Source organism: Bos javanicus, chromosome 21 (genome assembly GCF_032452875.1).
Source record: "Bos javanicus breed banteng chromosome 21, ARS-OSU_banteng_1.0, whole genome shotgun sequence".
Classification (NCBI taxonomy): Eukaryota; Metazoa; Chordata; class Mammalia; order Artiodactyla; family Bovidae; genus Bos; species Bos javanicus.
Genome location: NC_083888.1, coordinates 5,837,301 through 5,864,853, shown reverse-complemented (window position 1 = coordinate 5,864,853; position 27,553 = coordinate 5,837,301). Strand labels below are relative to the sequence as shown.

The 27,553-nt window shown below is 40.8% G+C and overlaps 1 long non-coding RNA gene across 1 annotated transcript in view; it reads left to right on the top strand.

The window, feature by feature from the left end:
• LOC133234089 (uncharacterized) overlaps window positions 1-27,553 on the top strand; it is a 51,453-nt gene that overhangs the window by 1,557 nt on the left and 22,343 nt on the right. Inside the window, exon 2 of the long non-coding RNA XR_009732004.1 lies at window positions 1,160-1,321. This is a non-coding gene — a long non-coding RNA (uncharacterized LOC133234089). The remainder of the gene's footprint in view (window positions 1-1,159; window positions 1,322-27,553) is intronic.

Here is a 27,553-nt window from a genome sequence, read left to right as displayed (position 1 = left end):
CAGGCTTCTCTGTCCTCAGGATTCTCCAGGGAAAAATACTGGAGTGGGTTGCCCTGTCCTCACTAACTTTCCAGGTAGTGGAGAGCAGAGCTTGGATTTGTCTGACTCCAAGCCTCTACTCATTCATTCTTGCCTACTTAATTCTATTTTTAAACTATAGAAGTTATCACATGTACAGAAGAGTACATAAAAGATATATGTACATTTAACAAACCCGATGGCTCAGTGGTAAAGAATCTGCCTACCAATGCTGGAGATGTGGGTTTGATCCCTGGCTCGAGCCTGGTGGGCTACAGTCCATGGAACCATAAAGAGTCTGACGTGACTTAACAACCGAACAACAACAATAACAAATAAAATGAATACCACTCAACCTATTGATCCAGCTAAGGAATAGAACATTATCAGTACCTTAGAAGCCCCCACCCCCATGCTCCCTAAATTCCTGCACCCCACTTCCCACCAAGAGACAATCATTCTCTGGACTTCTGCATTCATCTCATATTCCTTCTAAAGAAGCTGTGAATGAAAAATATCACCTGCTTTTTCAGTAGGTAAAAGATGTTGCAGTCATCAAGCCACTATAGTCACTCCCACAGTGAGCCCAGAGGAGGGAATTCAGGATGGGGAAGAATAGGATACTGGCCCTAGTTAGCGGAAGAAGTGGAAGCGTTAGTCTCTCCAACTCTTTGCAAACCCATGGACGGTAGCTGGCCAGGCTCCTCTGCCCATGGAATTCTCCAGGGAAGAATACTGGAGTGGGTTGTCATGTCCTCCTCTGGGGGATCTTTCCAACCCAGAGACTGAACCTGGATCTCCTATGTCTCCTGCATTGGCAGGCAGGTTCTTTACCATTAGCATCACCTGGGAAGCCCTTGAGGTGCATATCTAAGGCGTGATTTCAGTCAGCTCAGACTCTTGGATCTTCCCATCATAGAAAAGTCCTAGATTCGTTGACTTGAGATATCTGGTTTTCTTTAATTAACAGTAATCTTTTGGTGTTCTGACTACCTGGTTTTTGTGGGGAAAAACCTCTATATATCCTTGGCCCCTGCCTTGTCTCTTGGGGAGCAGTCCCTCAGAGCTACCTGAAAGACTGACTCCTGAGCTTGAAGTCCTCAGAAAGTCTGCTAAATAAAATATAATTCCTATCTTTCAGGTTGTGCTTTTTTTTGGATCAACAGTTTTGGCCACCAACTACAAAGGGAGCCAAATCAGATTTCTCTCCTTGGCTTGAACTCTATGAGGATCAAGAGGCTGGTACCAGTAAAGGCCTCTTGTGGAGGAGGCCTCCACCTCCTCAGAGACCAGATGAATTTGGGTGAGTCTCTCCTTGTTCTTAGTACTCTTGCCTCAAAAATCCCATTGACAGAAGAGCCTAGTAGGCTGCAGTCCATGGGGTCGCTAAGAGTCAGACATGACTGAGTGACCTCACTTTCACTTTTCACTTTCATGTATTGGAGAAGGAAATGGCAACCCACTCCAGTGTTCTTGCCTGGAGAATCCCAGGGGCAGGTGAGCCTGGTGGGCTGCTGTCTATGGGGTTGCACAGAGTCGGACATGACTGAAGCAATTTAGCAGCAGCAGCAGCTCCTTGTTCTTGGATCTCCAGATTATTGGTTGATGATACTGAGTTTTATTTGGAGACATCAAACACTTTGAAAGATATTGCCGAGTGACTCCCCCTATTGGAAAGACACCAGAGGAGTCCAGTGGAAAGACTGGGAAGATTCTCGCTCAGTTTAGACCCAGAGTGGTTTTGTTAGGGGAAGTACACTGACTGAAACCAACCACCCTGGACAGGCACCCTAGTAACCATTTGCACGAGTTGTTTTATGACAGGAGGTCCTGGTAAGGAACACAAAACTAATAAGCCACACCAACTGGAAGAGTTCAGGAAAGGTCAAAAGGAGACACCACGTGTCTGACCACTTCCCAGAATCCTTCTCTCTGGCATCCATCTTGGCTGAGTGATTCGTGCTCAGTGATGCATCCACCAGGAAGGACTCTGAGTCAGAATGATTGGCTAAAAACAACCCGGAAACTAATCCCATCAACATAAAACCTGAGACTGTGGCAGAGCAGTCCTCCTGGGTCCCCTCACCCTTGTGCTCTCTGCCTGGGTGCCCCTCCCCAAGAAAATCTCTTGCTTTATCAGCACATGTGTCTCCTTGGACAATTCATTTCCGAATGTTAGACAAGAGCCCACTTCAGGCCCTGGAAGGGGTCCCCCTTCCTGCAACAAATGGTGACTCCCCGACTGGGTAAGGAACAAGAGACTTTACTGACCTCTCTCCCCTTCTGTCTCTCTTTCCTCTCCTTAACCCTTCCTATCCTATCCTTTTTCCTGGTCCCGCGGTCTCAGACACAGGAATCTGGTCGAAGGGCCTCAGCCTGAGCTGAGGATTGGAGCCCGATCATCTCCTATTGGCAGAGAACTCGAATTCTGGTTCTGTTCTGGTCTGGTTTCTGGTAGGGCTGAGTTCCTGTCCTCTTTTCTCTGGAGGCCCAGGGTAAGGTCCCGTAATGCTTGGGTGTGCAGGTGGCAGGAGACGTCTGTAAGGCCACCCCTTTTGCCTCCTCTCCCACCTCCTCCCCCCTCTTATTTCAACCTGGTTTCCTTTCCTCCCTTTGAAATCTTTGAAGACCTGAGATATTTTCATTTGTTCTGTTAGAACTTGGATCTGAAGTTCTGTGTTTCTATAGGAGGTTTTCTGAGAGACTATAATCTTGTATTTAAGGGAGTGTCTGATGAGGACTGCCAGGTCTATGTGTGTGTTTTATGCTCTGTGTTCTGTGCTGTGACTTGTGATGGCCATTTTGCTTTGTCTGGCCCCTGTTTGGTTTAGACCTGCCGCCATTTTGTTAGAACTTGGCTTTCTTTCCTTGTGCCTTGAGACCAGGGCTCTCAGGAACACTTATCTAGACCATCTCTAACTCCTGAGACTGAGGAAAAATGGGAAGAAGCCTTTAAAATTTTATTTATTCCAACTGTTATTTATAAACTAGTGAATTTTATATTGTAATATCTATTTCATGACTAAACTTAGAAAATGAAGCTTGCATTGTGTCTGTCTGAATATGTGTGTCTCAGTATGTCTTTGTTTCAGGATAATATTTTGAGTTAATTTGTAAATGAGCACTATTTAATTGGCTTTAGAAAAGTAAGCACTTACAAATCAAATAATTCTAAATTAAACTATGAATTCCAGGTTCATGTGAACTGGGAAATATTCAGTATTAAATTAATGCCTGGTAACATAGACATGTCTTTAGATCCATAAGTAATTCTGTTCTACCTAGTTTTACTAGTGGTCAAATAAGACTGTATTTGGTTATAAATCTGTCAACAAGAAATGTACCTCATTGAGGAAAATACTTTAGGGAAACTAAGAAGTGTTTTCAGTAGGAGAAAATATGAAAAAAAATACTGAAAAGAGTTATACATGATAAAGATTTTCTAAAATTGGATTATAATTAGTTGGATAGATGGATTTGTTAGGAATGACACAGCCATAGGAAACTGGTTAGAGCCAACTAGGCCCAAGATGGCTGAGTAGACTTTCACTTGGCCTTGAGACTCAGTCAGTTCATATGCCTATTGTGACATATCAGCAAGCTAAATGATACACCCATCAGCATTGATGAAATCTGACTGAATGTTCTAAAACCCTTTTGACTGATTTTTTTTTTTTTTACAAAAGTTCCTAAATTGAATTCTTTTGATCTTTAGCTAACTTTGGGTTGTTTTAGAGGGCCACTGAAACATTCCAAAGAGAGATATTGAACTAACTGTGTTTATTTGGTTGGTTAAATGGAAAATGTTATCAAATGAGTAATAAATCCTCTCATGTTATAATGTATGGTAAATATTACTAATATACATATTCCTAACATTCTGATGCCAAAACCTTTGACTGTGTGGATCACAATAATGTGGAAAATTCTGAAAGAGATGGGAATACCAGACCACCTGACCTGCCTCTTGAGAAATCTGTATGCAGGTCAGGAAGCAACAGTTAGAACTGGACATGGAACAACAGACTGGTTCCAAATAGGAAAAGGAGTACGTCAAGGCTGTATATTATCACTCTGCTTATTTAACTTATATGCAGAGTACATCATGAGAAACGCTGGGCTGGAAGAAACACAAGCTGGAATCAAGATTGCCAGGAGAAATATCAATAACCTGAGATATGCAGATGACACCACCCTTATGGCAAAAAGTGAAGAGGAACTAAAAAGCCGCTTGATGAAAGTGACAGTGGAAAGTGAAAAAGTTGGCTTAAAGCTCAACATTCAGAAAACGAAGATCATGGCATCCGGTCCCATCACTTCATGGGAAATAGATGGGGAAACAGTGTCAGACTTTCTTTTTCTGGGCTCCAAAATCACTGCAGATGGTGATTGCAGCCATGAAATTAAAAGACGCTTGCTCCTTGGAAGGAAAGTTATGACCAACCTATATAGCATATTGAAAAGCAGAGACATTACTTTGCCAACAAAGGTCCATCTAGTCGAGGCTATGGTTTTTCTAGTGGTCATGTATGAATGTGAGAGTTGGACCGTGAAGAAGGCTGAGCGCCGAAGAACTGATGCTTTTGAACTGTGGTGTTGTAGAAGACTCTTGAGAGACCCTTGGACTGCAAGGAGATCCAACCAGTCCATTTTGAAGGAGATCAGCCTTGGGATTTCTTTGGAGGGAATGATGCTAAAGCTGAAACTCCAGTACTTTGGCCACCTCATGCAAAGAGTTGACTCATTGGAAAAGACTCTGATGCTGGGAGGGATCGGGGGCAAGAGGAGAAGGGGATGACAGAGGATGAGATGACTGGATGGCATCACTGACTCAATGAACGTGAGTCTGAGTGAACTCTGGGAGTTGGTGATGGACAGGGAGGCCTGGCATGCTGCGATTCATGGGGTCATGAAGAGTCGGACACAACTGAACTGAACATTCTGATATGTTCTGGTATTCTAATGGGAAAACTCATGACTTCACAAAGTTAACAGAAGGACTGAATGAACCAGTGAATATGCTTATAACTTTTATAGTTTCTATCTGAAAAAAATTACAGGTTTGAATCTGTGTTTTATGGAAGTAGGGAAAACCATCCCCTCAAACTAATTATGACAGTAATTTGGTAAAATTAAATGTTATAAACAAATTAAAACAATTATATTTTCTCTCTATCTGACTCCTCCAGAGATTGGAAATTCTTAGGTTTCCAGTAATTTTAACAGGTAGGTTTAGGAAGGTTATCTCACTAAGAGGTACAGAAATTTCAAGGAATTTTTGAGAACATGAAAAGAGCACTCTGTAAGGCAAATCTATGATAAGCCTTTGGCATGACTTTCCTAGTCCTGGAAGGTTTTACTTTAAAAGTTCAGTCTGAGACTCTATAAAAGTTTCAGCAAAGCAAAAAGATCTATGATCAATTATGGTTATATAAATCATCAGGCCAAGTTTATTGAGACCATACCTATGTCATAAGCAAGTCTTAATTTGGTTATATTTAGTAAAAAATGATGGTGATTTCAGGAAGAAAAAGGTGTTTGTTTCAATGAATGTTAAATACCAGTTTGTTTGGAGATCTGTATCTAGTAAGACTCATTTCCTGGATAGTTCTTTGCTGTTATGCAATATTAATGTAAATTTTAATTGAATTCTTTAAAAAACACCCTAAGTTTGTTTCTGAAGCTTATCTCAGTAATCTCTCTTGGGATAAAGATCAGATGCTTCATAAGCTGCAATCAGGACTGGAGAAAGACATAATTTAAGGGGCTGTCTCCAACCTGGATGGAAGGACCTTTAAATAAGGTACTCTTAACTGGCTCATTCACAGTGAAATTGAAGGGAAACTGACTCTTGGATTAATTCCCACTTCTAAAGGCCCCTACACTGGACTGGTCTATAGAGAGGACAGCTGACCTGATCTCACCTTAAAGTGGCGTTCAAACAGAGGAGAAACCCCACTATACCAGAACAAGAAGATGACATAAAGGCAGACACCTTGCCCAAGATGCTGGACCTGATACATGTGATCATTTATAATATTTTGTTGACTTCTTAGACCTTTGCATATAAATCAAATGCTTTTCTATCCTAGGCCTGATCCTAAGCTAGTTTTAGAAATCAATCCAATTGTTGGGTTTGTGGCCAATTACTTGTGTCTAGTTCTGGGTTACCTTGGTGAATTTCTCTATTCCAAGGCTGTAGCTGGTTGGCCCTGAGAAAATTTACTTGAAAAAATTATAGTTATATTCAGGTGACTACTGATATTGCTAGATGGAATCCCATCACCTGGCCAATTAATAATGCCTGCTCTGACTCTGACCATAAATTTGAGTTTTCTCCTTCTATTTCTTCTATTACTCAAGCTCAACCAGAGCAACAAGCAAAGTTTCAGCAAAGGGGAAAAAATCTCCCACAATTAGGGAATGGATTTATATAGATCAGATCAGATCAGATCAGTCACTCAGTTGTGTCCGACTCTTTGCGACCCCATGAATTGCAGCACGCCAGGCCTCCTTGTCCATCACCAACTCCCAGAGTTCACTCAGACTCACATCCATCGAGTCAGTGATGCCATCCAGTCATCTCATCCTCTGTCGTCCCCTTCTCCTCTTGCCCCCAATCCCTCCCAGCATCACAGTCTTTTCCAATGAGTCAACTCTTCGCATGAGGTGGCCAAAGTACTGGAGTTTCAGCTTTAGCATCAGTCCTTCCAAAGAAATCCCAGGGCTGATCTCCTTTAGAATGGACTGGTTGGATCTCCTTGCAGTCCAAGGAACTCTCAAGAGTCTTCTCCAACACCACAGTTCAAAAGCATCAATTCTTCGGTGCTCAGCCTTCTTCACAGTCCAACTGTGACCATAGTCCATACATGACCACAGGAAAAACCATAGCCTTGACTAGACGAACCTTTGCTGGCAAAGTAATGTCTCTGCTTTTCAATATGCTATATAGGTTGGTCATAACTTTCCTTCCAAGGAGCAAGCGTCTTTTAATTTCATGGCTGCAGTCACCATCTGCAGTGATTTTGGAGCCCAGAGAAAGAAAGTCTGACACTGTTTCCACTGTTTCCCCATCTATTTCCCATGAAGTGATGGGACCGGATGCCATGATCTTCGTTTTCTGAATGTTGAGCTTTAAGCCAACTTTTTCACTCTCCACTTTCACTTTCATCAAGAGGCTTTTGAATTCCTCTTCACTTTCTACCATAAGGGTGGTGTCATCTGCATATCTGAGGTTATTGATATTTCTCCCAGCAATAGCACCAGGCTATGGATAATTTAGGTTTAAAATCACCTCTGTGTTGGAGATTAAATTAATTAAATCATATTAAGGATAATCAATCTAGTAACACTAAAAAACTGGGCTATGTGCCTTATAGACAGTGCCAATATATAATTTCCCTGGAAGATAAAGATTCGTACAGAGTAGACTAAGTCAGATGACCTGGGATATACTGGGCTACATCTAATGGAAGCTCTTAGCTTAATTCTTACTTATGACTTTACTAATACTGCTGACTATGTTATTTGTATTTTGCCTGTTTTATAAAATTGCTATTTCTTACACTGAGAAATGTGTGACTGAGGCCTCCGATAAAATAATATATAGTTCCATAATAGACTGACTATGGTAACAGTATAACTCTAGATATGGGAAGAAGCAACAAGAAAAAATGTTTTCCTGGACCAAGAGGCTGATAAGACAGGTGGTCCAGAGAATTTTGGATACTGCTTTATGACCAAGTCCAGTAACAGCATATTGAGTGGCCTGTCAACAAAATCTTTGCCAGAACCTGAGAATGGACATTCTCAGCACCATGGAATGAAATGGTCATGAAATGCCCCCCTTAAAATCATGGTCAAGTTTAATCAAGAAGGGGGCCTGCCAACTGAAAACTGACACTTGCCATCTACCTCTACAAAGATTAAATCATGGCCACTGCAGCTGCTGACCTTCAACTCCCCCGAAAGGAGTTCAGGGTGGAAATCAGGAATGAGGCACTCTGCTCTGGGAGAAACTGGCAGAACAGGCCTGCAGGTAGATAGATCTTTTCAGGAGAAGCTTTTATGAGTCCCAATTCTTGCATCTTCTCATACCTAGAGAAACACTGACATCATTAATGGTGACATCTGCTTTGGCTATTAAGGAGAATTTTACAATTAAAAGTCAAAATAGAGTAGCTATGGTTCAGACATCCAAGGAGATAACTAGGTGATTCTATGGGTGTAATTTCAGACTAGACCTTGTATTGCTAAACACTTGTATTTTCTGAGTCGTATCAGGCTTGGATACAACCATTCTCAAAACAACGTCTGCTGGCAGCTAGTAACTGCAACCTTACTTTTTATAAAACTAGGCAACTGGCTACCTGGCTACAAGTCTCCCTGAAGCGCCAGGTCCAGACTGGGTTTCGGCCTATACTTCTAAAAACAAATGAGATTTATTTCATCTATTAAAATTCCAGTTGTCACCCCTCCAACTACTTCTAATTGGGTCTGTTGCACCAAAATGGCTGACAAGGGTTTGAGAGTTTAATCATATTAGACTCAGACCTAGGACTTGGAACTCAGGAATACTTCCAGTTCAGTGTCTGTTCTCCCAGCTGAGGCAGTCCTGTGCCCCATTTTGACAGGAAGTTATCACAGTCATAGTTGCCCAGTTCCCTGAATTAAAACTGAGCAGGACTCCGTGGGGCTCGAGAGTACAGATCTGTTCTGTGTTCTCCATTTCTTGTCTGTAGGATACCGGCTTCATTCAGCCTCATGACCTTCCCTGAGTTCCAAAGGGTAGATTTAGACAGTTGCTAATCAGGGAAGTGAGGGGATACAGAAACAGAGGAACAGTCTATTGTTGGTACAGCCTTGAGGCAGGGTCCTGGTTCCTACTCAAGAAATGTGCAAATATAACAATATCTTTGAGTTCTTCTGCAGAACTGGGGCCCCCACCCAGGTGGAGGATGGTAACTTCAGGCTGAGCACCAGATTCCTGGAGCACCGCGCTGTTGCCTCACCACCAACCAATCAGAACAAGGTCACACACCCTGCAGCCCTCACCACAAATGTTGCCTTCTGTTTCTGGGACCAGTGATGACCACCATCCTTTTAGGTCTCCTATTTGGCCCTGTATATTTCATCTCTGACAGGGGCCAACAGTTTCAAGCTAAATTGCTATTATTATAAGGATGAATGCTGGTTTCAGGCAAAGAATACCTCAACTTAGATTAGGTTAAGAGAGACTTCTGCTCTGCTAGGCAGGCCTACACCCATGCACAGCAGGAAGAAGTTACAGAAGAAAGAGACCTCCACCCCAGTTCCCAAGAAGTATCTTGAGTATGAAGTTTCTCAGGGGGGAGTTGTTAAGGGGAGCACACTGACTGAAACCGCCCACCCTGGCCAGGCACCGTAGCCACCATTTGCATGAGTTGTTTGATGACAGGTGGTCCTGGGTAAGGAACACAGAACTAATAAGCCACCACCAACAGGGAGAGTTCAGGAAAGGTCAAAAGGAGACACCACCTGTCTGACCCCCTCCCAGAATCCTCCTTGCTGGCATCCATCTTGGCTGAGTGATGCATGCACCACCAGGAAAGACTCTGAGTCAGGAAAATTGACTAAAGACACCCTGGAAACTAATCCCATCACCATAAAACCCGAGTCTGTGAGCCACGTGGCAAAGCAGTCCTCCTGGGTCCCCTCACCCTGCTGCTCTCCACCCAGGCGCCCCTTGATGATAAAATCTCTTGCTCTGTCAGCACATGTGTCTTCTCGGACAATTCATTTCCGAGTGTTAGATAAGATCCCACTTCCGGGCCCTGGAACAGGTCCCCTTTCCTGCAACAGTTTCATCTTCAGTTGAAAGAACCCTGAGTAGGATTGGATGGTAATTAAAGGGAAGACTGGCCTGTCATTTTTCCTTAAATTGGCTACACTAGCAATTTTATTTCAACAAACCAACCTCTGAATGGGGAATAAAGCTTTCAAAACAAGACAAAAAAGGAACAACAGATTGCCATCCTCCAACAAATACCCTAGCCAGAGGCTCTTTTATTACATACACAGTTAAATTAAAAAGCCAGCTTGATGAAAGCATCTTTTCAGAATATTGACCTTAAAAAAACAAAAGCCCTTCTGGGGGAACTTGCATTTCTCTTCCTATGCCTTTGAAATGTAAATGTTCTACTTGATCTGCCAGCATTTTGTGTGTGTGTGTGTGTGTTCACACGTGCGTGCATGTGCATGCGTGTTTTTGTAGCTATGTTTTGAAAACTTGGTCTTTGTCATCCAAAATGTACAGGTATGGTGTACGTTTGGCAGCCAATCAAATAAAGTGGGATTTTGAATGGTCTTTTGTCTGTTTGTACCAACTCCCAGGCTTTTCTTTGTTTTTCCTGTCATCTTAACTTTTGTTGTGCTGGCCTGTACAACGAAGGCCTTTACTTTCTTGGACTGTTTTTGGGAGGAAACTCTCTTAGGGTCTTGTTTAGGCAGCATCCTCCCCACTCTCTTGTGGGGAAGCCTCTTGTGCCTGATTGGTTTGAGTCACTATTAATATATATCTCATTATCGGCCAGATAATAGATGCTTTAAATTGGAGAGAGTTTTAATTGGAGAAAATTGGTAAATTTTTTGGTAACTATGTAAAAAATCAGAAGGTGGAAAATAAAAGTGTATATTTTATGTGTGAAAGTTGCTCGGTCATATCCAACTCTTTGCAACACCATGGACTGTAGCCCACCAGGCTCCTCTGTCCATGGAATTCTCTATTTTAGGCCAGAATACTGGAGTGGGTTGTCATTCCCTTCTCCATGGGATCTTCCTGACCCAAGGATTGAATCTGGGTCCCCTGCATTGCAGGCAGACTCTTTACCAACTGAGCCACCAGGGAAGCCATATACATATATATATATATATATATATATATATATATATATATATATATGATGATTAACCTAAGAACTCCCTTAGTTTAAAACAAACAGGAAAACCATCTTGGGAAATGTGTTCTCCTCTTCCCCTCAATGTGTCTTACACATGCTAATAAAATCATTAAATAATTAATGTTATTTAGGTTGTGTTCTTGCCTGGAGAATCCCAGGGACGGGGAGCCTGGTGGGCTGCTGTCTATGGGGTCGCACAGAGTCGGACACGACTGAAGTGACTTAGCAGTAGCAGCAGCAGTAGCAGATTGATTAACAGAAAAAAAAAAAATGTAGGGAAGAGCCAGAGATTCCTTTCCAACAGGTAGAAATTTTAAGGAGACTTATCCCAAATGTATAAAGAAATCTTTAGATGATTATTTTTATTTTCATTTTAAATTTTATTTATTTATATTTTGCTGCACCCTGTGGCATGGGGAAATCTTAGTTCCCAACCAGAAATCAAACCATGCCCCTAGCACTGGGGGTGCAAGAGTCTTAACCACTGAACTGCCAAAGAAGTCCCTAAATGGTTATTTTTAAATGGGACAAGTAAAACAGACATTTAATAGGTCAGAAGAAAATCACACAGAGACACCTGACCAACAATTCAGTTCAGTTCGGTTCATTTGCTCAGTTGTGTCTGACTCTTTGCAACCCCATGAACCGCAGCACGCCAGGCCTCCCTGTCCATCGCCAACTCCCGGAGTTCACCCAAACCCATGTTCATCGAGTCAGTGATGCCATCCAACCATCTCATCCTCTGTCATCCCCTCCTCCTCCTGCCCTCAATCTTTCCAAGCATTAGGGTCTTTTCAAATGAGTCAGCTCTTCGCATCAGGTGGCCAAAGTATTGGAGTTTCAGCTTCAACATCAGTCCTACCAATGAACACCCAGGACTGATCTCCTTTAGGATGGACTGGTTGGGTCTCCTTGAAGTCCAAGGACTCTCAAGAGTCTTCTCCAACACCACAGTTCAAAAGCATCAATTCTTTAGGGCTCAGCTTTCTTTATAGTCCAACTCTCACTTCCATACATGACCACTGGAAAAATCATAGCCTTGACTAGAGGGACCTTTGTTGACAAAGTAATGTCTTTGCTTTTTAATATGCTGTCTAGGTTGGTCATAACTTTCCTTCCAAGGAGTAAGCATATTTAATTTCATGGCTTCAATCACCATCTGCAGTGATTTTGGAGCCCAGGAAAATAAAGTCAGCCACTGTTTCCACTGTTTCCCCAGCTGTTTGCCAGATAATCATGATGGTGTGATCACTCATCTAGAGCCAGATATCCTGGAATGTGAAGTCAAGTGAGCCTTAGGAAGCATCACTACAAACAAAGCTAATGGAGGTGATGGAATTCCAGTTGAGCTCTTTCAAATCCTGAAAGATGATGCTGTGAAAGTACTGCATTCAATGTGCCAGCAAATTTGGAAAACTCAGCAGTGGCCACAGGACTGGAAAAGGTCAGGTTTCACTCCAATCCCAAAGAAAGGCAATGCCAAAGAATGCTCAAACTACCGCACAATTGTACTCATCTCACATGCTAGTAAAGTAATGCTCAAAATTCTCCAAGCCAGGCTTCAGCAATACGTGAACCATGAACTTCCAGATGTACAAGCTGGTTTTAGAAAAGGCAGAGGAACCAGAGATCAAATTGCCAACATCTGCTGGATCATCGAAAAAGCAAGAGAGTTCCAGAAAAACATCTATTTCTGCTTTATTGACTATGCCAAAGCCTTTGACTGCGTGGATCACAATAAACTGTGGGAAATTGTGAAAGAGATGGGAATCCCAGACCACCTGACCTGCCTCTTGAGAAATCTGTATGCAGGTCAGGAAGCAACAGTTAGAACTGGACATGGAACAACCGACTGGTTCCAAATAGGAAAAGGAGTATGTCAAGGCTGTATATTGTCACCCTGCTTATTTAACTTATATGCAGAGTACATCATGAGAAATGCTGGGCTAGAGGAAGCACAAGCTGGAATCAAGATTGCTGGGAGAAATATCAATCACCTCAGATATGCAGGTGACACCACCCTTATGGCAGAAAGTGAAGAACTGAAGAGCCTCTTGATGAAAGTGAAAGAAGAGAGTGAAAAAGTTGGCTTAAAGGTCAACAATTAATTGGGGCAATAGTTCGGCCAATGAAGCAAGTTTAAAGATTGACATAGGACGTGACGGTCTCAGAAAGTTTGCCGAATAAAACATAATTCTCAACTTACACGTTGTACTTTCTTTTTAAGTCAACATAAGTATCCCCAAGTAATACATTGTTGAATGTGGGGAAACTGAGTACCAGTAGAACCTCTGCTAGAAAAAGGCTCTCAGGAAAAGAGAAACTGAACAGTGTCCCCAAGTCTTAGTCTGATTTCAGTTCATCTGAGAGTTTCCCAAGGGCATTTTCTGGGAAAGTATGAGGGCAAGATTATGATCAAGTCCTAGAAACACAGGTCTCCCCACATTCCGTGTACTTAGAATGGCTCCAATGGGCAGGGATTGGTCTTCTGTCTGTCATATGCAGAGAACGGAATGGGATACTTAGTAACTTATTTTTAGGCTTGCCACAGCTGTTGGAAGAGAATTCCTCCAGGGGCCGTTTTCACTTCTGCGAGTCTTGTCAAGAGTCATTGATCACTTTTGCCCTAGACTATACCTATGGCTGACTCATGTTGAGGTTTGACAGAAAACAACAAAACCCTGTAAAGCAATTATCCTTCAATAAAATATAAATAAAATTTTACAAAAAGTTAAAAAAAAAAAAAAGACTATCTTTCAAAGGATATTTGTACAGCAAACAATCTTGGGAACTGACCAGGATAATAAAGATCATGTCTCCCTCTGGGACCAAGGTCAGGCCAGTTTGCTAGCAGACCCCTTGTTAATTTTATGTGTCAAATTTGACTGCCATAGTGGCACCCAGATTAAAAATTGTTTCCAGGTGTGTCTGTGAAGGAGCTGCCAGATGAGATTAGCATTTGAATCAGCGGACACCATTTAATCCACAGAGGCTTGACTAAAACAAAAGGTAGAAGAAGCAGGAATTTTCCCCTTTTTTTCAGCCTCACAGCTTGAGTTGGGACATCTTACCTCATCTTCTGCCCCTGACCCGAGTTTCACATGAAACTTTACCAGGCTATAGCAGTTTTTGACAAATCTATCTCCAAATCTTCGGAGAAGGCACTGGCAACCCACTCCAGTACTCTTGCCTGGAAAATCCCATGGATGGAGGAGCCTGGAAGGCTGCAGTCCATGGGGTCGCTAAGAGTCGGACACAACTGAGCGACTTCACTTTCACTTTTCACTTTCATGCATTGGAGGAGGAAATGGCAACCCACCCCAGTGTTCTTGCCTGGAGAATCCCAGGGACGGCGGGTCCTGGTGGGCTGCCGTCTATGAGGTCGCACAGAGTCGGACACGACTGAAGCGACTTAGGGGCAGCATCTCCAAATCTTAGGAGTACACTGAGAGTGCTTCCGTGGGGTGAAATGAGTGTCTTCAGCAGATCCAGGCAGGAGGGCTTGGAGGGGGAGCAGGAATTTAATCAGCATGAGTGAAAGTGATAGTCCCTCAGTCAAGTCCCACTCTTTGGGACCCCATGGATAGCAGCCCACCAGACTCCTCTGTCTATGGAATTCTCCAGGCAAGAACACTGGAGTGGGTTGCCATTCCCTTCTCCAGAGGATCCTCTTGACCCAGGATTGAATCTGGGTCTGCCGCATTGCAGGCAGATTTCTTAGCCTCTGAGCCACCAGGGAAGCCCCAGTCAACATACGGTCAGAGAAAATGAAGAACAGGTAAGAGCTTGGGCCACACTCTGGGGTATTCTTGCTCAGGTTATGGAGGTACTACAGAGGTGTTATTGTGGTGATGACAGTCTCTCCTGAGTCACATGCTGCATTTGGTAGTCAGCTCTCATTCTGGCAGCTGTCTCTGCAAACGCCCCTCTGGGCATCCTTTCACCAGTCTCCTCTCTGGGATCTCCTGGTTCCTGACTCCAGTCTTCCTCTGTCTTGCTTTCTCCTCTCATTTTGGTGAAGCACATCCCCAGTAGTCTCCTAAGAAGCATGCAGAGACATAAGAGAGAGTTTCTGAGAACTTGTGTATCTCAAAAAAAAAAAAATTTTTTTTTTTTTTTTGCTTTTTCCTCCTATTTGACAGTTTGGGTATAGAATTTGAGGTTGAGGATGATTTTCTTTCAGAACTTTGAAGGCATTGTCACCCTGTCATTCTGTGTCCAGTGTTGTTAAGTAGTCCAGGATCATTCTGATTCATAATTCTTTGTATGTTACCTGCTTTTTATCTCTGGACCCATACAGTGCTCTGAAATTTCATAATTTTGTACCTTGGTGTGGGTCTGTTTTCACATGTTGTACAAAACATTTGGTGGGTCCTTTCACTCATACATCACTTATCTTTCAGTTTAGAGAAGTTTTCTGGAATCATTTTGTTTTTTACTTCAACACATTTTTAATAGACTATATTTTTAGAGCAGTTTTAAGTTCACATCAAACTTGAACAGAAGGTACAGAGATTCTCTCGTACCCCTCCCCTCTGCATACAAATAGTATCTCCCACTATCAACGTGGGTGTGTGCTCAGTCGCTCAGTCACGTCAGACTCTTTGCAACCCCAAAGACTGTAGCCCACCAGGCTCCTTTGTCCATGGAATTTTCCAGGCTATAATACTGGAGTGGGTTGCCATTTCCTCCAGGGGAACTTCCTGACCCAGGGACTGAACCCGCATCTCCTGTGTCTCCTGCATTGGCAGGCAGATTCTTTACCCCAGAGCCACCTGGGAGTCTGCTCCCCGCCCCTCGGCCCCCACCCCCGACTATCAGCATCCCACATCAGAGTGGCAAATCTGTTAAAGTTGATGAACCTTCATTGAAAAACCGTTATTACCCAAAATGCATAGTTAAAATTAGGATTACTCCTGGAGTAGAACAAATATATAATGACACGTATCTACCATTACTGTCATGCAGAATGGTTTCACTGCCCTAAAAATCACCATGCTTTGCCTACTTATTCCTCTCTCTTCGCCAACTCCTGGCAAACATAGTTTTGCTTTTTAAGAATGTTGTGTAGTTGGAATTACACAGTATATAGCCTTTTCATATTGGCTTCTTTCACTTAATAAAATATTTAACATTCTCTCATGTCTTTTCATAGCTTGATAGCTCATTTCTTTTTAATGCTGACTAATATTCCATTGTCTTGATGTACCACAGTTTATTCACTTACCAAAGGACAATTTGGTTGCTTCCAAGTTTTGACAATTACGAATAAAACTGCTATAAACATCCATATGCAGGTTTTTGTGTGCACACACATTTTCAACTCATTTGGGAATGAGAGTTCATGTTGTTCCACATCCTTGACAGCTTTTGGTATTGACAGTGTTTTGAATTTTGCCTGTTCTAAGAGGTGTGTAGAGGTATTTCAGTGTTTTAATTTACATTTCCCTGATGACTTCATTCTAGTGGATTATATGGAGCATCTTTGCACATACTTATTTGACATCTGAATATCTTCTTTGGTGAGGATTTGTTAAGATTTTAACCCATTTAAAATATGGCTGCTTACTTTGCTTATTGTTGAATTTTAAGAGTTCTTCATATGTTTTGAGTAACAGTGCTTTATCAGATGTGGGTTTTTTTGGCAAATATTTTCTCCCAGTATGTGGCTTGAATTCTCATTCTCTTAACACTGTCTTTCACAGACAAGAAGTATTTAATTCACTGAATCCCAGCTTATCAAGTATTTCTTTCATGGATCATGCTTTTGGTTTTGAGTCTTAAAAAGGTCACCACCAAACCCAAGATCATCTAGATTTTCTCCTATGTTATCTGCCAAAGGGATCTCCCTTGTGGTATAGTGGCTAAGACTCCATAATCCCAATGCAGGGGGCCTGGGTTCAATCCCTGGTCAGGGAACTAAACCCCACATTTCACAACTAACAGTTTCCCCTTCCTGTCCCTTGGTGGCTCACATGGGAAAGAATTGGCCTGCAAAGCAGGATACCTGGGTTTGATCCCTGGGTTGGGAAAATCCCCTGGAGAAGGAAATGGCAACCCACCCCAGTATTCTTGCCTGGAGATTTCCATGGAGAGAGAAGCCTGGTGGGCTGTAGTCCATGGGGTTGCAAAGATTTGGACACAACTGAGCGACTAACACTTTCACTTTCTTCTAAAAGGTTTATGGTTTTTATTTGTTTTACATTTAGGTCTGTCAACAATTTTGAGTCATTTTTATGAAAGATATAAGGTCTGTGTCTAGATTCATTCTTTTGCATGTGGATATACAGTTGTTCCAGTATCATTTGTTGAAAAGACTATCTTTTCTTCATCCTAGTAACTTAACTCCTTTATCAAAGATCAGTTGACTATATTTGTGTGAATATATTTCTGGGCTCTCTATTCTGTTACACTATCTATTCTTTCACTAATAGCATGCTGTCTTCAGTACCGTAAATTTATAGTAAATCTTGATGTCAGGTAGAGTCAACCCTCCAAAGTTGTTCTTCTCCTTCAATACTGAATTGGCTATTCTGGGTCTTTTGCCTCTCCATATAAACTTTAAAATCAATTTGTCAATACTGACAAAATAACTTGCTGGGATTTTGATTGAAATTACCTTGAATCTGTAGATCAAGTTGAGAAGAACTACATTTTGACAATAATGAGTCTCCCTTCATATCCTAAGAGGTATGAACATGGAATATCATTCATTTAGTTTTTTTATTTTTTTCATCAGAATTTTACAGTTTTTCTCATAAATATCTTATCCATATTTTGTTAGGTTTATACCTAAGTATTTCATTTTGGAGATGTTAATGTAAATGGTATTGAGTTTTAACTTCAACTTCTACTTGTTCGTTACTATTAGATAGGAAACTGATTGACTTTTGTGTATTAAACCTATACCCTATAATCTTGTAATAATCACTTGTAAGTTCTGTGAGTTTTTTGGGTTTTTTTTTTAGATTTTCTACCAATACATAATCATGAAAGTTTTATTTCTTCTTTCTCAATCTATACACTTTTTATTTTCTTGTCTTAGGCAATAGCTAGGTCTTCTAGTATGATGTTGAAAGGAGCAGTGAAATGGGATAGCCTCACCTTGTTCCTGATCTTAGTGGGAAAGCTTCTAGTTCCTCATCATTAAGTATGATGTCAGCTGTAACTTTTTGTAGACCAAGCTAGGGAAATTTTTTATATTCCCAGTTTGCTCAGAGTTCAGTACAATTTGATGAGGTGTAACTACAAACAATAAAGTGAACAAATCTTGTGTTCATTTTGGAACAATGTATACCCCTGTGTGACTGCCAAACATGACATAAAACATTTATATCACCCCAGAAAGTTCTATTGTTCCCCTTTCTAGTCAGTGCCTCCTATCCCAGAGGCAACTGTTTTCTGATTCGTATGATCTTAATTTTTTCCTGTCTTTGCTGCTGCTCCTGCTGCTAAGTCGCTTCAGTCGTGTCCGACTCTGTGCGACCCCATAGATGGCAGGCCACCAGGCTCCCCCGTCCCTGGGATTCTCCAGGCAAGAATACTGGAGTGGGTTGCCATTTCCTTCTCCATTCCTGTCTTTGAACATTACATAAATGGTCATATGCAATATGTATCTTTTTCTTCTGATGTCTTTTCCCCAATATAATATTTTTTAGATTCATACATGTATAGCATATATCTCTAGTTTTATTCCTTTATATTGCTGAGTAGATTCCATTGTATAACTATGCTTTAGTATATTTATCAGTTCTCTTGGAGATATTTGGAGGTATTTCCAGTGTTCAGCTATTGCACTGGTGTCTTCTAATGAACAGAGACTTCTAATTTAATATTTTACTTCATGGCTAGTGTTTCTCATGTCCAACCTAAAAGTCTTTGTCTACACTAGAGTTATAATCATATTTTTTTTTACTGTAGTTCTATTGTTTTAGTGTTCACATTTAGATATATGATCCATTTTGGTGTGAAAAGGTTTATCTTTTTCCCATCTGGTTAGTTTTCACAGCATCAATCATTTTTTTTAAAGGCAAGAAAAAGTTCTTTCCCCCATTCAATTGATTTCTCACCTTGATTTTTTAAAGTAATTAACCGTATATGTAAGTAACTGTGATATGTGGATATTAAATTTGTATGGAAGACTCTTCCTCCTCCCACAGCTCTAACCAAGATGAAATCAGTGGTGGGTATCTTCCTTCCTAAAAAGAACTTATGACTTTCTAGAATTTTGTTCATCTCTGTTTGTACACACAGGCATTTTGATTAGCTTTTTAAAAATCATGGTTTTAAACCATTATTTTGTAGCTTATCTTGCTTCTTCTCATTGTTAGGGTGGGAGTGATGGTCTTTGAGACATTTTACAATTTAGCCAGAAGGGAATTTTCATAGTTCATGAGTTCTTTTCTTGATGATTGCCTCTCTTTGTTTATTCCAAACATTCTTTATGGAAATCATACTATTTGGATATTGAACTTCCTGGATTGGTTTTTAGCATTTTCTTAAATATTTCATCCTGTTTTCCAATTCTTTTTACTCTACTTTCTAGAAGATTTCCTTGACTTTATCTTCCAATATTGTTTTCATTTCAGCTATTATGTTTTTAACTTCCAAGAACCCCTTTCCATTCTCTGAATGTTTCTTTTCTGTGGTGTCTTGTTCTTATTTAATCTCTTCTCTTATGTCTCTAAGATTAATAGGTTTCTTGTTCTTGCACAGTGTTTCCTTCAGTTGCATTTTTGTTATGGTTTCTTTTGGTCCCTATCATCTTATTGTGGGCTGAATTCTGTCCCCCTCAAACACAGAATGAGACTGTGTTTAGAAATAGAGTCTTTAAAGGGGATATCAGTTTAAAAGAGGTCATTGCTGCTGCTGCTGCTACTACTGCTAAGTCGCTTCAGTCGTGTCCAACGCTGTGCAACTCCATAGACGGCAGCCCACCAGGCTCCCCCCTCCCTGGGATTCTCCAGGAAAAAACATTGGAGTGGGTTGCTGTTTCCTTCTCCAATGCATGAAAGTGAAAAGTGAAAGCGAAGTCGCTCAGTCGTGTCCAACCCAGGGACTGAAGCCCACCAGGCTCCTCCGTCCATGGGGTTTAGGATGACCTAATCCAATATGCTGAAGCTGATGCTGATTCTGAAGCTTATGCTGAATCTGAATCCAGACTGACACTGAAGCTGAAGCTCCAGTACTTTGGCCACGTGATGCAAAGAGCTGACTCATTGGAAAGGACCCTGATGCTGGGAAAGATTGAGAGCAGGAGGAGAAGGGGATGACAGAGGATGAGATGGTTGGATGGCATCACCAATTCGATGCACAAGAGTTTGAGAAAACTCTAGCAGTTGGTGATGGACAGGGAAGCCTGGCATGCTGTAGTCCATGGGATTGCAAAGAGTTGGACATGACTGAATGACTGAACTGAGCTGAATCCAATATGACTGGTGTCCTTACAAGAGATTAAGTTACAGACTTACATAGAGGGAAGATCCTGTGAAGACACAGAAAGAAGATGGTCATCTCCAAGCAAGGAGAAAGGCCTCAGAAGGTACCAACCCTACTGACACCTTGATCTTAGACTTCCAGTCTTCTGAATTGCGAGAAGATAAATTTTTGTTGTTTAAGTCACGCAGACTAAACAGCTTTGTTGTGGCAGTCTTAGGAAACTAATATACCTCTCTCTGAGGTATTTCTCAGATGTCTGATAATGTTCCCTCATCTGCTCCTAATTAAGAGGAACTAAAATAATCACTGAAACTCTGGGTCTGTAGGCAGGACTTATTGACTTTGAACATCACTGTTCAGTCGCATTACAGGAATATTTGGGGGCAACTTCTGAAGTCAGTATCTTGAAGTCTTTTCCTGTTGGCCTGGTTAGATTCTCCAAAGAAGAATTCTCTAAGAGACTGTCTGGAGGGTAAGAGTTTGGCTGCATACCTCTGGGAGAGAAATAAAGTTTGCCTCTACATTTATCATTCAGTATGCATATGGTCACTTAATCCTTGTTTTGAGTCTGGTGCTCCCTTTCTAGATTTTCTGTTTTACCTGCTCCAGAGAATAAACATGCAGAATTCCATAGGGTTGGGGAGAAGCAGTTGCTTAGGAACATGAATGGGAAGAAGGATCTAGAGATGAAACTGCTCTCAGATCATTCATTCATGTTATCCTTATTTGAGGGTAAGATCCTTCCCACTTTTGGGCTTCCCTTGTGGCTCAGATGGTAAAGACACCTGCAGTGCAGGAAACCTGGGTTCAGTCCCTGGGTTGGGCAGGTCCCCTGGAGAAGGCAATGGCAACCCACTCCAGTATTCTTGCCTGGAGAATTCCATGGACAGAGGAGCCTGGCCAGCTATCATCAGTGGGGTCTCAAACAGTCAGACACGACACACACGCTTCTCACTTTCAGCTGCAGAGGTATGTGATGGTGCTATTTCTTGTGCATTTTAAAGATTCAGCAGGATAATTCAAATCAACTCTTAGGTTTCCCCACTGCTTTCTAGGGGTTCAGTGCTCTTGTGCTTATTAAATCAGTTTTTATTTGTTCATTTGTTTTTCAGCTTCCAAAATGGTGCTGCTATCTTAGGGGTTTACGTCTTTTTTTTTTTTTTTAAAGAAAACCCACAGCAAACATTATTCTCAATGGTGAAAAATTGAAAGCATTTCCCCTAAAGTCAGGAACAAGACAAGGGTGCCCACTCATACCACTACTATTCAACATAGTTTTGGAAGTTATGGCCACAGCAATCAGAGAAGAAAAAGAAATAAAAGGAATCCAGATTGGAAAAGAAGAAGTTAAACTCTCACTGTTTGCAGATTACATGATCCTCTACATAGAAAACCCTAAAGACTCCACCAGAAAATTACTAGAGCTAATCAATTAATATAGTAAAGTTGCAGGATATAAAATCAGCACAAAGAAATCCCTTGCATCTCTATACACTAACAATGAGAAAACAGAAAGAGAAATTAAGGAAACAATTCCATTCACCATTGCAACAAAAAGAATAAAATACTTAGGAATATATCTACCTAAAGAAACAAAAGACCTATATATAGAAAACTATAAAACACTGGTGAAAGAAATCAAAGAGGACACTAATAGATGGAGAAATATACCATGTTCATGGATCGGAAGAATCAATATAGTGAAAATGAGTATACTACCCAAAGCAATTTATAGATTCAATGCAATCGCTATCAAGCTACCAACGGTACTTTTCACAGAGCTAGAACAAATAATTTCACAATTTGTATGGAAATACAAAAAACCTCGAATAGCCAAAGCAATCTTGAGAAAGAAGAATGGAACTGGAAGAATCAACCTGCCTGACTTCAGGCTCTACTACAAAGCCACAGTCATCAAGACAGTATGGTCCAGGCACAAAGATAGAAATATAGATCAATGGAACAAAATAGAAAGCCCAGAGATAAATCCACGCACCATGGCACTCCACTCCAGTACTCTTGCCTGGAAAATCCCATGGATGGAGGAGCCTGGTGGGCTACAGTCCAGGGGTTGCTAAGAGTCAGACACGACTGAGCGACTTCACTTTCATTTTTCACTTTCATGCATTGCAGAAGGAAATGGCAACCCACTCCAGTGTTCTTGCCTGGAGAATCCCAGGGACGGGGGAGCCTGGTGGGCTGCTGTCTATGGGGTCGCACAGAGTCGGACACAACTGAAGCGACACAGCAGCAGCATGGGCACCTTATCTTTGACAAAGGAGGCAAGAATATACAGTGGAGAAAAGACAATCTCTTTACCAAGTGGTGCTGGGAAAACTGGTCAACCACTTGTAAAAGAATGAAACTAGAACACTTTCTAACACCATACACAAAAATAAATGCAAAATGGATTAAAGATCTAAATGTAAGACCCAAAACTATGAAAGTCCTAGAGGAAAAATAGGCAAAACATTCTCTGACATAAATCACAGCAGGATCCTCTATGGCCCACCTCCCAGAATACTGGAAATAAAAGTAAAAATAAACAAATGGGATCTAATTAAAATTAAAAGCTTTTGCACAACAAAGGAAACTATAAGCAAGGTGAAAAGACAGCCTTCAGAATGGGAGAAAATAATAGCAAATGAAGCAACTGACAAACAACTAATCTCAAAAATATACAAGCAGCTCATGCAGCTCAATTCCAGAAAAATAAATGACCCAATCAAAAAATGGGCCAAAGAACTAAATAGACATTTCTCCAAAGAAGACATACAGATGGCTAACAAACACATGAAAAGATGCTCAACATCACTCATTATCAGAGAAATGCAAATTAAAACCACTATGAGGTACCATTTCACGCCAGTCAAAATGGCTACTATCCAAACGTCTACAAGCAGTAAATGCTGGAGAGGGTGCAGAGAAAAGGGAACCCTCTTACACTGTTGGTGGGAATGCAAACTAGTACAGCCACTATGGAGAACAGTGTGGAGATTCCTTTAAAAACTGGAAATAGAACTGCCTTATGATCCAGCAATCTCACTGCTGGGCATACACACCCAGGAAACCAGAAGGGAAAGAGACACGTGTACCCCAATGTTCATCGCAGCACTGTTTATAATAGCCAGGACCTGGAAGCAACCTAGATGTCCATCAGCAGACGAGTGGATAAGAAAGCTGTGGTACATGTACACAATGGAGTATTACTCAACAATTAAAAAGAATACATTTGAATCAGTTCTAATGAGGTGGATGAAACCGGAGCCTATTATACAGAGTGAAGTAAGCCAGAAAGAAAAACACCAATACAGTATACTAACACATATATATGGAATCTAGAATGATGGTAACAATAACCCTGTATGGGAGACAGCAAAAGAGACACAGATGTATAGAACAGTCTTTTGGACTCTGTTAGAGAGGGTGAGGGTGGGATGATTTGGGAGAATGGCATTGAAACATGTATATTATCATATGTGAAATGGATCACCAGTCCAGGTTCGATGCATGATAAGGGTGCTTGGGGCTGGTGCACTGGGATGACCCAGAGGGATGAGATGGGGAGGGAGGTGGGAGGGGGGTTCAGGAGGGGAACACGTGTACACCCGTGGCAGATTCATGTCGATGTATGTCAAAACCAATACAACATTGTAATGTAATTAGCCTCCAATTAAAATAAATTTATATTAAAAAAAAAAAAGAAATCTGCTATTTTAGTTTTAGTGCACTTTTGAGAAGGAATTAAATTAGATACATGTGTTCAAGCCAATATTAATACATAAGCTGAGCCCACGTTGTCTTGTATAAAAGGACAGTGTTTAAATACAATAAAGTTGATTGTAACTACTACTTATCTTGTTATAATTGATTCAAATACTGTGCCCAGTGATCAAACCAATCTCATACTACCATGTGGCTTATGTTTAGAATGGAAGATACTCAACAGAGAAAAAAAAGGGATCAGAACAAAGGTGTACATAGGTTGATGCATCCGAACATTTCTGAAAAATCTGCATGTAGACTGAATTCTTCCTAACTGAACTGTGCTTTAAAAAGTACAGTGGGACTATGCCCCTTTAAAGGGAAAGCTGCAAGGGAAGTTTTTGTAAAGTTTGGAAATTGCCCAGATTTCTCCTTCAGTTAAGTCCCCAATAGCAGGATTTTCTTCAAATAGAACTCACCTACATTGAGAAAATAAACTTGAAATTTTATTTATCTTCAAATAAAAATATATGGTGATAGGGATGACTTTGGTGCTATTAGTACAAGCTTCACATGAAATAGGGAAGGTCCTAGGCTAAGTGCTGTCATTTCTGAGCCCAGCTCTGCTTATGGAACTGGGTCACTGTATTCATTTATTCCTGACTGTGCTGAGTCTTTGTTGCTGCCCGGGCTTTTCTTCAGTTGTAGCAAGCAGTGGCTGTTCTCCAGTTGTGGTGCAAGGGCTTCTCACTGCAGTGGTTTCTCCTCCTGCAGAGCATGGGTGCTGGGGCACTCAGGCGTCAGCAGATGTAGCATACAGGCTCCGTATCTGCAGCTCCCGGCTCCAGAGGACAGGCTCAAAAGCTGTGGTGAAGGGGCTTAGTTGCTTTGCGGGGCCGCACGTGGGATCTTCCAGGATCAGGGATCCAACCCCTTGTCTCCTGTGCCTCCTGCATTGGCAGGTGGATTCTTTACCACAGAGCCACCAGGGTTTTGAACAGGTGTTTTAAATCTTAACACAGTCCAATTTAAGAAATTTCACTTTTATTAGTGCTTTTCATATCCTCTTAAGAAATACTTGCCTATTACCAAGTAATGATGATATAGCCTATGTTTTCTTCTTAAAATCTAGAAAACATTCTGGATTTATCTCTAGGCTTTCTATTTTGTTCCATTGATCTATATTTCTGTCTTTGTACCAGTACCATACTGTCTTGATAACTGTGGCTTTGTAGTAGAGCCTGAAGTCTGGTAGGTTGATTCCTCCAGTTCCATTCTTCTTTCTCAAGATCGCTTTGGCTATTCGAGGTTTTTTGTATTTCCATACAAATTGTGAAATTATTTGTTCTAGCTCTGTGAAGAATACTGTTGGTAGCTTGATAGGGATTGCATTGAATCTATAAATTGCTTTGGGTAGTATACTCATTTTCACTATATTGATTCTTCCGATCCATGAACATGGTATATTTCTCGATCTATTAGTGTCCTCTTTGATTTCTTTCACCAGTGTTTTATAGTTTTCTATATATAGGTCTTTTGTTTCTTTAGGTAGATATATTCCTAAGTATTTTATTCTTTTTGTTGCAATGGTGAATGGAATTGTTTCCTTAATTTCTCTCTCTGTTTTCTCATTATTAGTGTATAGGAATGCAAGGAATTTCTGTGTGTTGATTTTATATCCTGCAACATTACTATAATCATTGATTAGTTCTAGTAATTTTCTGGTGGAGTCTTTAGGGTTTTCTATGTAGAGGATCATGTCATCTGCAAATAGTGAGAGTTTTACTTCTTTTCCAATCTGGATTCCTTTTATTTCTTTTTCTTCTCTGATTGCTGTGGCCAAAACTTCCAAAACTATGTTGAATAGTAATGGTCAAAGTGGGCACCCTTGTCTTGTTCCTGACTTTAGAGGAAATGCTTTCAATTTTTCACCATTGAGGATAATGTTTGCTGTGGGTTTGTCGTATATAGCTTTTATTATGTTGAGGTATGTTCCTTCTATTCCTGCTTTCTGGAGAGTTTTTATCATAAATGGATGTTGAATTTTGTCAAAGGCTTTCTCTGCATCTATTGAGATAATCATACGGTTTTTATTTTTCAATTTGTTAATGTGGTGTATTACATTGATTGATTTGCGGATATTGAAGAATCCTTGCATCCCTGGGATAAAGCCCACTTGGTCATGGTGTATGATCTTTTTAATGTGTTGTTGGATTCTGATTGCTAGAATTTTGTTAAGGATTTTTGAATCTATGTTCATCAGTGATATTGGCCTGTAGTTTTCTTTTTTTGTGGCATCTTTGTCAGGTTTTGGTATTAGGGTGATGGTGGCCTCACAGAATGAGTTTGGAAGTTTACCTTCCTCTGCAATTTTCTGGAAGAGTTTGAGCAGGATAGGTGTTAGCTCTTCTCTAAATTTTTGGTAGAATTCAGCTGTGAAGCCATCTGGACCTGGGCTTTTGTTTGCTGGAAGATTTTTGATTACAGTTTTAATTTCCGTGCTTGTGATGGGTCTGTTAAGATTTTCTATTTCTTCCTGGTTGAGTTTTGGAAAGTTGTACTTTTCTAAGAATTTGTCCATTTCTTCCACGTTGTCCATTTTATTGGCATATAATTGTTGATAGTAGTCTCTTATGATCCTTTGTATTTCTGTGTTGTCTGTTGTGATCTCTCCATTTTCGTTTCTAATTTTATTGATTTGATTTTTCTCCCTTTGTTTCTTGATGAGTCTGGCTAGTGGTTTGTCAATTTTATTTATCCTTTCAAAGAACCAGCTTTTGGCTTTGTTGATTTTTGCTATGGTCTCTTTTGTTTCTTTTGCATTTATTTCTGCCCTAATTTTTAAGATTTCTTTCCTTCTACTAACCCTGGGGTTCTTCATTTCTTCCTTTTCTAGTTGCTTTAGGTGTAGAGTTAGGTTATTTATTTGAGTTTTTTCTTGTTTCTTGAGGTGTCCCTGTATTGCTATGAACTTTCCCCTTAGGATTGCTTTTACCGTGTCCCACAGGTTTTGGGTTGTTGTGTTTTCATTTTCATTCGTTTCTATGCAAATTTTGATTTCTTTTTTGATTTCTTCTGTGATTTGTTGGTTATTCAGCAGCGTGTTGTTCAGCCTCCATATGTTGGAATTTTTAATAGTTTTTCTCCTGTAATTGAGATCTAATCTTACTGCATTGTGGTCAGAAAAGATGCTTGGAATGATTTCTATTTTTTTGAATTTACCAAGGCTAACTTTATGGCCCAGGATATGATCTATCCTGGAGAACGTTCCATGTGCACTTGAGAAAAAGGTGAAATTCATTGTTTTGGGATGAAATGTCCTATAGATATCAATTAGGTCTAACTGGGTCTATTGTATCGTTTAACGTTTGTGTTTCCTTGTTAATTTTCTGTTTAGTTGATCTATCCATAGGTGTGAGTGGGGTATTAAAGTCTCCCACTATTATTGTGTTATT